At 35.9% G+C, this 10,275-nt stretch overlaps 1 pseudogene; it reads left to right on the top strand.

Annotated features, from left to right (window-relative positions):
- Window positions 1-5,986: 5,986 nt before the first annotated feature.
- LOC125470347 lies at window positions 5,987-7,072 on the top strand (annotated as a pseudogene).
- Window positions 7,073-10,275: the final 3,203 nt, after the last annotated feature.

The following is a 10,275-nucleotide window of genomic DNA, read 5'->3' as shown; positions in this document are numbered from 1 at the left end:
TTATCCTCTTGAGTGCATTTTGTTGACCCCCAACAGTGGAGGCAATGTTCACCCTCTATTACTTATCGTTAGATTAGTTTGATTTAATTCATTTAAGACACAAATTTTAAAATTAAAACTAACCTAACAACCCACCTCAGGAGGTGAGCAAAAATATTTCTTACCATCTTGAACTATCACCATATTTTTCATTATTTTCTAAATCTGCAAATTTGGCACTTAAACTGTTTGGAAATAGCCAATTTACTCCTAAATTAAATTTGAACCAATTTCATCCAATTTTCCGTCATTCGGAGCCATGTTCTTAGTGGTCAAATTAGAAAAAATAGGGTGAATTTGGAGGGAAAAGTGAAACATCTAGGCTGAGAAGAAAACTGTAAAAGGGATGTTGCCGTAGCTTACGTAGCAACTCTTCAGAGATTCGAATTCTAATACATTTTATCCAATTTCTCTAAAGTTTCTTTATCTATATAAAGTGATTATAAACACAAAAATTCTGTATCAAATGAAACAAGAACACGTGTACAAATTAAATTTGTATTAATGAATTTGTAGGGTTACAATATTTGTTTACAAGTTTACTCTGATTCAATCTTCAAATTTGATGCAGATATGTAGATTGTTGATCCAAGGGTCGCAATGACTTGATCTCGGACGAACGATTGAACAATTGCTTAAAGTTTTGAGCTTGAAACAACCTGTGTATAGTCTTTAGCTTAAGGTTTGTGTGCGACCTACGGCAAAGGTGATGTTGATGTGAGATTTTGTTGATTTAAGGGTCTTGGTGACTTGATCTTGAATCAAACGTCATTATAAGTTTTGAGCTTGCAATAAGGTCTTGAAGGAATCGACACAAGAGCTTGTTATTTCTTCAAGGGAATAAGTTTGTGCAGGGGAATTTGTGTATTGAATTGGAAGGAGGTCTTCTGTTGCGGAATGCCTTGTGGTCAATGGGTCCCGAACTATTTTAGAATGTCCTTGAGGATGTGTTTTACGTGAATTACGTATTCTATTGATAAGAGTTCTGAGATGTGTTTCAATAATTGGTCACAGGGGCCAATCATTCGAGACGCCTCGATGTGTGCGCTTAAGAATCATAGCGTGGACTCCAGGTGAGTGGATCTTTTTCTTTTTATCGTACATATTATTGATAGTTCTATCGACACTTTTAAATTGATTTAGGTATATTACCTTCATATAATTAATGTGAATGCTAGGTATATTACCTTCATATAATTAATGTGAATGCTTGAAGTACTAATGTGAACGACGAATGACTTGATCCCTGTTTAGGGTACGTAGGTAGTCTAACGAGACATTAGATGCAGCCATATAATAAATGAGACTAAATAATTGGGACAATAGCCTTGCTTGAGGAATTGAGCAATGTGAGGGACATTGGTGGAAAATGTGAGATTTAACCTTATGTTGTGGTGAATAAATGTTGGTCATAAAACAAAGAGTGATAAAGCAAGAAAATTGAAGTAAGCAAAACATAAGTAATGATAGTTAATTAAACTAGTGTCTAGTTGGGCTTTTCACAGATAATTATTCCTGAAAGTAAATAGTTTGGGAGTAGGGCATTATTGATTGTATATTTTACGCCATATTATATATTTGGGGAATACTATGAAATGCCTGATTCTTAGATTTGCATCATGGCATATTCTTATATATATTACCTGAACCTAATTATTGTGAATGTTTTGAAGTGCCAAATGACGCTGTGGACGCCCAGGTAAGCTTCAGGTGAGTACATGTTGATGATAGTGATGGTAGTGAGTATGATTGTGTTAAGATGTATTTAATGCTCATTATCCTGCACATCGGTGTTACTGCTCCGCCCGTGGCTAGGGCTTAGCCTTCACGTGATCGTTCACCTCCCGCACCACATGCTCACCTTGGATCCAAGGTAGGTGCCAACCTGTCGTACAGACCACATTAGTTGGTTCCGACTCGTAGGTGACTTGCGATACTTCGCATAGCCTTCGCGTGATTGTAGCACTTGAGCGTATTTATTTACACCCAGCATGTCGTGCAGACCACTTTAGGTGGTTTCGACTCGTGTGCAGGATTTGGTAGATGAGCTAATTGATGAGATATGTGATGGATATGAATAAGTTGTACATGTCACTTTAGGTGACTCCGACTTATATGCTATCCATGATTGATGAGATGTGATGAGATATGGATAAGTCGTACAGGTCTCTTTAGGTGACTCCAACTTATATACTATATGGTAGCCATGATTGATGAGATATGTGATGAGATATGGATAAGTCGTACAGGTCACTTTAGGTGACTCCGACTTATATGCTAACAATGATTGATGAGATAAGTTGTACAGGTCACTAGAGCTGACTCCCGACTTAGAGGCTAGCATTGATTGATGAGATATGAGATAAGTCGTACAGGTCAATAGAGGTGACTCCCAACTTATATGCTAGCATTGATTGATGAGATATGAGTACAGTCGTATAGGTCATGTTAGATGATTCCGGCTGATATGTCATTTTATATTGATTAAGTTCATTTGGCCTACTTGTTAATGCATTGTAGAGTTGATGGACATGGCATACCCGTGGTTTTGGCCATTCTTGAGCATGGGTGGATATATATATATATATATATGTACATATATGTGTAGTACTGTCCTATAGAAAACGATAAGGGATTTACAGTGAGGGGTTATTACTGTTAGAAAGGTAATAGTTTTGGGAAGCTTGGTTTTATTGCTTACTCACACTTTCTGTTTTGTACCCTTCCAGGTTATAACTGCTGAGTTCGTATCGACGAGGATCTATGGCTAATCTTAGTATTGGTGGCTACTTTTAAGGGTATGATTCTTACCCATACTACTGTACTTTACTTATGCTCTGACATCCCGTGTGAAATAGGTTCGCTCCCACTCATAGCGCACTCTGGTATTTAGACACTTTTAGGTTCAAATTTATTCACATTATACACTATCACATTTTATGGCTTCGTCACCTTCCGAGTGTCGGCCAGCACAGCTCGATTCAGAGTCTAAATGGACTTTCCGGGTTGGGGTGTATCATTAAATGTTCATGCAATGCAATCAGAATCTATTATTGCTAAACCTTCAAATCTATTACCTTGTCTTTAATAATTATTTGCAAGCTTTTGTCTAAAAGGTTCTGTGATTTCCACATCAAAATAAACAATTCAAATAAATTCTTAACAAATACTTATTAAAACTTAAAGGTTGACTAACCAATATAACAAATCAATCAGTCACCTACGGTACCTACTTAAATAAGGGATACATATGAAGCATACCACAACCTACTTCAGGACAATAAAAAGCAATCTTTTACAGAGATAAGGTTGAATAAAAACTATACAGATTATGCATATATGTTTCAAAGTGTGTAGTTTGCAACTCACAAAGCACTAAAATAGGATGGGACCAAGTGACAAGTACCTTACAGCCACTTACGTTCAGATCACTATATGTTTGCAGTTCTTCACCAAGTGCGCTATACCTATATCTGTTACCCTGAAATTCAATGCATGTTCACAAATTCAGTGAATGCAGTTCTTGACAAAACCTCTTATTTAGGGGCAAAGACATCAAGAAGCAATTTGAAAGAAAATACGAGCCCATGCCATTGATAAGTTGCACATACAAAGTCAATTATCTGTCAGCAAGCTCAAGTAGAAGTAGGTCTAACATTATCCTTAAATTTGTCTTCTACACTTGGTTAGTTGGTTCATGTTCATCAAATGCATCAAATTCCTTTCTGGCTTGTCAAGATATTACTAATTTTCAACATAGAAGACATCAACTAAGGGAACAATAGCTAACATGTTTGAGACAAAGGGGAAGATACAAGGAGAGAAGCATTAATGATGAGCAATTACCACTCTACAAAAGGGTCATATTCCAATTCATTTGACAAAAAAAGATTACACATTACAAGCAAAGAGCATTAACAGTTCACAACCAGAATACCAGAAATGTAAAATCTTGGCCTAAATAGTCACATAGAAAGCTAGCAAAAAAAACTACCATTACTATAGACAAAGAATTGACAGGACCACATCTCAAATAACAGTAACAGGAATGGCATCACAACACTCTCTTCCAAATGCAAATGTCCTAACATCGTCAACAAACATTAGCTAATAGGATACGACAAGTTACACATTCGCATGTGGGCATGTAATGTAAGAGAAAAAATCTCTATATTGGGTTGAAAATCGCAAACTTGATTAACCATAAATCAGCATATGCACATATGACCTAGAAAGGCACATGATCTTTGCAATTTCACCAAGTATGGAGGGAGGATGGAGGACGAAGTGTCGCGGATGAGGGATGATGAAGGTCGTCGCAGTTGAGGATGAGAGGTCGTGAGTAGGGATCCCCGGGGTCGACTGTGTCTGTGTGAAATCTAAAATGGGGGAATTAGGATTCAGGAATGGGGTGTGTGTGTGTGATTCGTGAAGGTGAAGCCGTGTGTGTGAGTGAAAGTGAACCCTAATTGGGATAGGATCCTCTGCTTTCCAATTTAGTGAAACCAATTTCTCAACCTATTATACCATGACATGTGTGTATATATATATATATATAATTAATGTATTTATTATTAATAAAACAGTTCAGTTTGGTTTGGCCGGTTCTTGGTCATTCGAAATCGGAACCAATTTGAACAGTTCGGCTCGATTTTTCACTCAAAGTTGACTTTTCCAGTCAACACGGTTTTTTTTCGGTTTTTTTTTCATACAGTTCGATGCAGTTTTGCGGTTTGACGGTTTTTATGCCCACCCCTATATGTCTTGATGGTAAATGTGGTCCGGCCGTCAGAATGTCGAACTCTAAAGCTTACTTGTGAATATCCAATCATAAAACAACTCGGCATTTGATGTGCCAAGCCCATTAATCTGTAACACCTCACCTCGCCGAGAAGGCTAAAGAAATGATCTCTACCAACAAGAACTCGAAAATCCTTCTTGGCCGAGACTTGGATAGATAACCAGTCGGCCTCGACGCAGTGCTGTTTATCCAAACTGAAGGTGCTCCATGGTTGGCTGATTCTACGGCAACAGTGTTGTTTATCCAAACTGAAGGTGTCACCGGCTGCTAATCTGCATCTATTTGAAATTATCCTTAAGATAATTCTCATGTGCAGGTGCGTTTAATCTTCCACGTGGAAGCCATAGAATGCTCCTTTTTTTATTGTTTGTCTCATCAGTGCAAACTAGTTGCAGCCAAAAATGTAATCATTATCCTCCATTACCTTTATATCCGTGCATGCATTCTTCATTATTTGATTAGTCGCAGAATTTGATAATCATCATGCCATACTCTGACTCCCTTCATGACAATCATGCTATCTTTCCACGAAATTGCAGCAGTATTAAACCACACAACATTGTATCACCACGACTTTATCACCCCAACTGTGCTTTCGATAATTCAATATATTATTAAGAGATAATTATTATGATAAAAATCACAATATTATTTCTTAATAATAATGAAAATTATCTTGACTTAGTCACCTAACGGTTTAGAACTTCGTTCACTCAATAACTTCGATCGTTCGGGCCGATTGTGTAATTTTGGGTCCAAACATTAACGAAAAACCATTTTTTTACCTTTCCTGTACTACTCACACCTTTATGTCATTTTTCATTAAAACTAAAATTTTTTTTGAACTTTTCATTAGTTTTACTATTGATTTTATTATAGTAATGTTCAGTGTGAAATAAACTTTGATACCTATTTGGTGGTTTATTTTATGTAAATTACATCATTTAGTCCAGATATATACGACCAATAGTATTTTGTACTTCTGTATCAAGAGCTACAGTTTCAAACGTCATAAAAAACCCCCATCTGATTCCTTTCACACTCAACATAAACAGGAACTCACGTCTACGAATTCTATATATATAAGCATATACTTTATGGCACACAATTAGCAGCTGCACCCCACCATCAAACAAAGAAAACGATATGGATGCGCTTGGAAACCATCTAGAATGTCATAACATCAACAACTCTGAGTTACATGATTTCATAGACGATGTAAACTTTGATCAATTCATTGATCTTATTCGCGGTGGCGAAGGTGAAGATCCAACAGCTAAAAGGTTGATCGTTCACGAACTTTGGTGTCAGAGAGGAAGAGGAGGGGGAGAATGAAGGAAAGGCTCCATGCATTGCGGTCCTTGGTTCCTAACATAACTAAGGTTAGTGTTGGTAGAAGTAAGTTATATACTGCAGTGCAAGTTTTACTCTCCCAATATGTGATAACACGTGGACCATGCCCTATTTTTTTGTTTTAGGTAAAATTTTGCTAGTTTTATCGAAAAACTTCCAATATAGTACTGTGTCCTACATTTTTTTTTTTCTTCTTTTTAATCAAAACGGACTCTTTCGGTTTGAAGTATGAGTTGTACAACAATATATATGAAGAACAAACAAATTATGCAAGCACGATAGTTGTTTAATCTTTTGGAGTTATATGCACAGATGGACAAGGCCTCCATTGTTGGAGATGCTGTATTGTATGTACAAGACTTGCAAATGCATGCTAAGAAGTTAAATGCTGAGATTGCAAGTCTTGAAGCATCATTAGCAGGAGCAGATGAGCATATGGGATATCTACAAGGATCAACCAAAACTAAAAACAAGAAAAAAGTTTCAGACAATAACCATTTAGTTTCTAAGGGCATCATTCAGGTCTATAACCATTTTGATTGTAATTTATTAGCTATTAATTTCTACAAATAAAGTAATTTGCCCTTGCACTTAATTACGTATCATGCCTTTCTGCAGATAGACGTGTCTCAAGTGGAGGAAAAAGGTTTTTATGTGAAGGTGGCATGCAACAAGGGACAAGGAGTAGCCACAACACTTTACAAGGCTCTCGAATCTCTTGCATGCTTCAATGTTCAGAGTTCTAACTTAAACACAGTTTCAGCAGATAGATTTGAATTAGCGTTCACTTTGAATGTATGTATATATTAGTACAATATGAAACATTGGGTACAATTAGCGTTCTACTTTATCCTTGGTTGGCAATTTTAACAATCCTAATTACACTTTATGTAATTATCTGTGTACATGATTTAACCTCCTGCTTTGTTAATCCAATTATCCAATAGATGTAGGGAAATAAAAACATAAATGTTTTTTTTTAAAGGTACAAAATATGAGTGTGAAAACCGTTAGTCCTCTCTTTGTCAGCAAGTTTTCAGGCTTTCACTAATTAATTATTTGTTAATACTTGTTAAAAAAAGTAAACGATTGCGAGCAGGGCATCATCAACTTGCCAAATTTGAAACATTGGGTGGCTAGGGCTTTTCTGAACCAAGGCTTTGTAATCTGAGGATTGCAAAAAGTTCGAGTTATAAAGGTTGTAGTAATGGAAGAGCCACGCCTGCATTGCACCCATGCACGCAACCAGCTGATATTATGCTGACAATTAGTTAATTTCAACTGTCATCGATCCCATCGATGTATAATATATCTTGGTTTCTCTAACTCTGATTATTATTTTTCTTTGTTTCTAGAAACAAGTTTGTGGTTTTGAGTGTTGAGTGGTGACCGTGTCAAAAGGAGAGGATCACTCGTGGACACTTGCTCACCCACACTCGGCTTATACGATTGCAACTTAACATTATGAATTTTCTTGGGCGGCTTCAATCAATCATTTCAATTCATTCGGTGAAAAGGTTGTGCTCGTATTCTATTTAATCTTTGGTAGTGTCGGTGTCAAAACTTGAATAGAGTCTGACTAGGTTCAACACGTATTTGTTTTGGGCGTTGCTTATGCTTTCAGTGCATGGGAAGACTTGAGAGAAAGTGAAAACAAGCATGTCACTATTGGAAGGTTGACAACAGGCATGTGAAGTTCGCGCGTAGAACTGACTTCTTAACCAAAAGATTGCATAAAGAGGCAATCTCAGAATCAAAATTGTCAAAATCAATATTATATGGCTACATTTTTTCATCAGTCAATCAATACACACAGAACACAGAATCACATACTCAACAAAAATTCAAACCCATAAATTCGAAATTAGCAATGTTGTTTCTTCCTCTTACCCGCCCCCCCCCCCCCCCCAAAAAAAAAATCAAAACCTTAGTGGTTACATTCATTAGTCAAGCACTCAACCACTTAGGCACATCGACTACAACTTGGGAATGTTATGCAAATCTTAGGCAGCTTGAATCATTAAATTTGAGTTGGAAGAAGCTCTGTTACCTGCTCGGCTAGTTGAGGAGTGTCACCAAATTCGGCACTATCATCAGCATCAACACATTTCACACACTCGCGCATCCAAAACATTTCACAAATCGAAAACCAAATGAGATTATGTAGCAGAAAAGATTGACGAAAAATAGATTAATAAAAGCAATTAATATTAAATATAGAGGATGAATGATGTTGTCCAATAAATAAGACAGCTGTATATTTCTCGACCATGAGAAAACATCAAATTAATAGAGGCATTAATCCTAAGTTTGCCATTCATTGTTGTCGGTTTAACTTTGACATATTGTAAAGTCCTCTTACATACAGATTAATGAAATATTAATTTATTTTCATGAGTTAAGAAAGTAATTACATGTGAATTATGCGAAAGTAATGGAGTAATCATGTGGTAGAAAGAAATATTAATGAAATATTAAGAAAGTAATGGAGTAAGTAATATTAATGAAATTAAGAAAGTAATATTAATGAAATATTAATTTAGTATCCCTATCTTTTCTAGTAATTATGTGGTAGAAAGCAATGGAGTAAGCATGAAGCTAAGAAAGTTACATGTGAATCGAAGGTTATATACGAACTTAGAATCCCTATCTTTTCTGGTAATTATGTTGTAGAAATTTTGAAAATGAAATTTTCTTAAGAGGAATAGATTGTTATAATCCATTCCTACTTTTTTGTGTGAAATAATCTCTACTAATTAATGAAACCTTTTTTGTCAACCAAAAGAGGGTAAAAATACAACTTAGTCTTCTATCAACAAAAAAATATGATGGGCAATAATGTAATTTCACAGGTCCAGGCTGGTACTATGTGTGCAGAAGCTTATGGTATTCTTCTATACGTGTGCATAATGCTTATTGGATCTCTTAACATGTGGTACAATGGTTATTTTCTCCCTGGTATGAACACACATATGGGCAGTGAATTGTTTAAATTGTGTTTTATACATTATACATATGGGAAAAAGAATGGCAAGCAAATGCGTCTGATTGTCTACATTCGCATTTGTTTCTTTTATTGATAGCATAAAGGGGGTTGTAAAATGTTTTTCCGCATATCTCAGTCTGTTGGTTGAACTCTTTCATATGCATCTTTCATATAAAAAATTCTCAAGGTGCAGAGAGGAGAGAGAGAGAGGATATATATATATATATATATATATATTGAATAATTACAAGAACAAGTTATAGCAGAGCTCCTCCGTTTCCTTTTTTCTCTTAATCTCCCTCTATGCCTTCGAGTAATAGAGATAGGAAATCTGCTTCATGCCTCCTTGTCTGCAACTGGATTAGAAGAAAGGGATTGAGGTTGATCCAAACCATCGGGCAAAAGCGGGATTTCATTTGCCAAACCTAAGGCATGCTAATTATCGGAAAAGATTCTCATATTTTCTTTGGTCTTTCCATAGCTACTCTATATTACGTTTGTAGAATTCATCAGGTCCTCTTCTGGTGGTTTATATAGATATGTATATCCGCAAGGATGCATGACTTTAAGACTTTAAATTGGAGATAAGTTCGATTGCACATGTGATAAGAGTGAAGCTATACGATTGTTTATACTAAACATTGCTTCTGATCTTTGATAGAGCTTTCTATAGTAGTGGACTCGAGCAGGTTGATAACATATATTTTATTTCTTACTACTTTTATGCAGTATTAGATTATATGCCCTGGACAAACCAATGCTCTCCCAACTTTACAGATGCCTATTTTAACATATGAAACAATTTGACCTTTTGGGTATAAATGTTGAAAAGGCATATGTGGTAATTGTCCTATGTATGAAATATCTATTTAAGGTCTCCATTTGTTTAACATTATCAGACCTGTTGCACATGTCTGAAGTTGGAACGAATATATACGTATAAAACCTGAAAGGGATGGAATTGTTTCTTATTAAGGATACCGTGTGTATATATTTATTTATTTATTTTCTGTTGAACTTACTTGTATCACTGGAATTCATATCATGCATTGCCATAACAAAAGGCATGATTCGGTGAACTATGAATGATTTGATC

Source organism: the organism of the source record quoted next, unplaced genomic scaffold (assembly GCF_019419815.1).
Source record: "Pyrus x bretschneideri cultivar Hongxiangsu unplaced genomic scaffold, Pyrus_bretschneideri_v1 Contig5, whole genome shotgun sequence".
NCBI classification, from domain to species: domain Eukaryota; kingdom Viridiplantae; phylum Streptophyta; class Magnoliopsida; order Rosales; family Rosaceae; genus Pyrus; species Pyrus x bretschneideri.
Note: the sequence above shows the minus strand (reverse complement) of the source record. Positions and strands in the feature narration are given on the sequence as shown.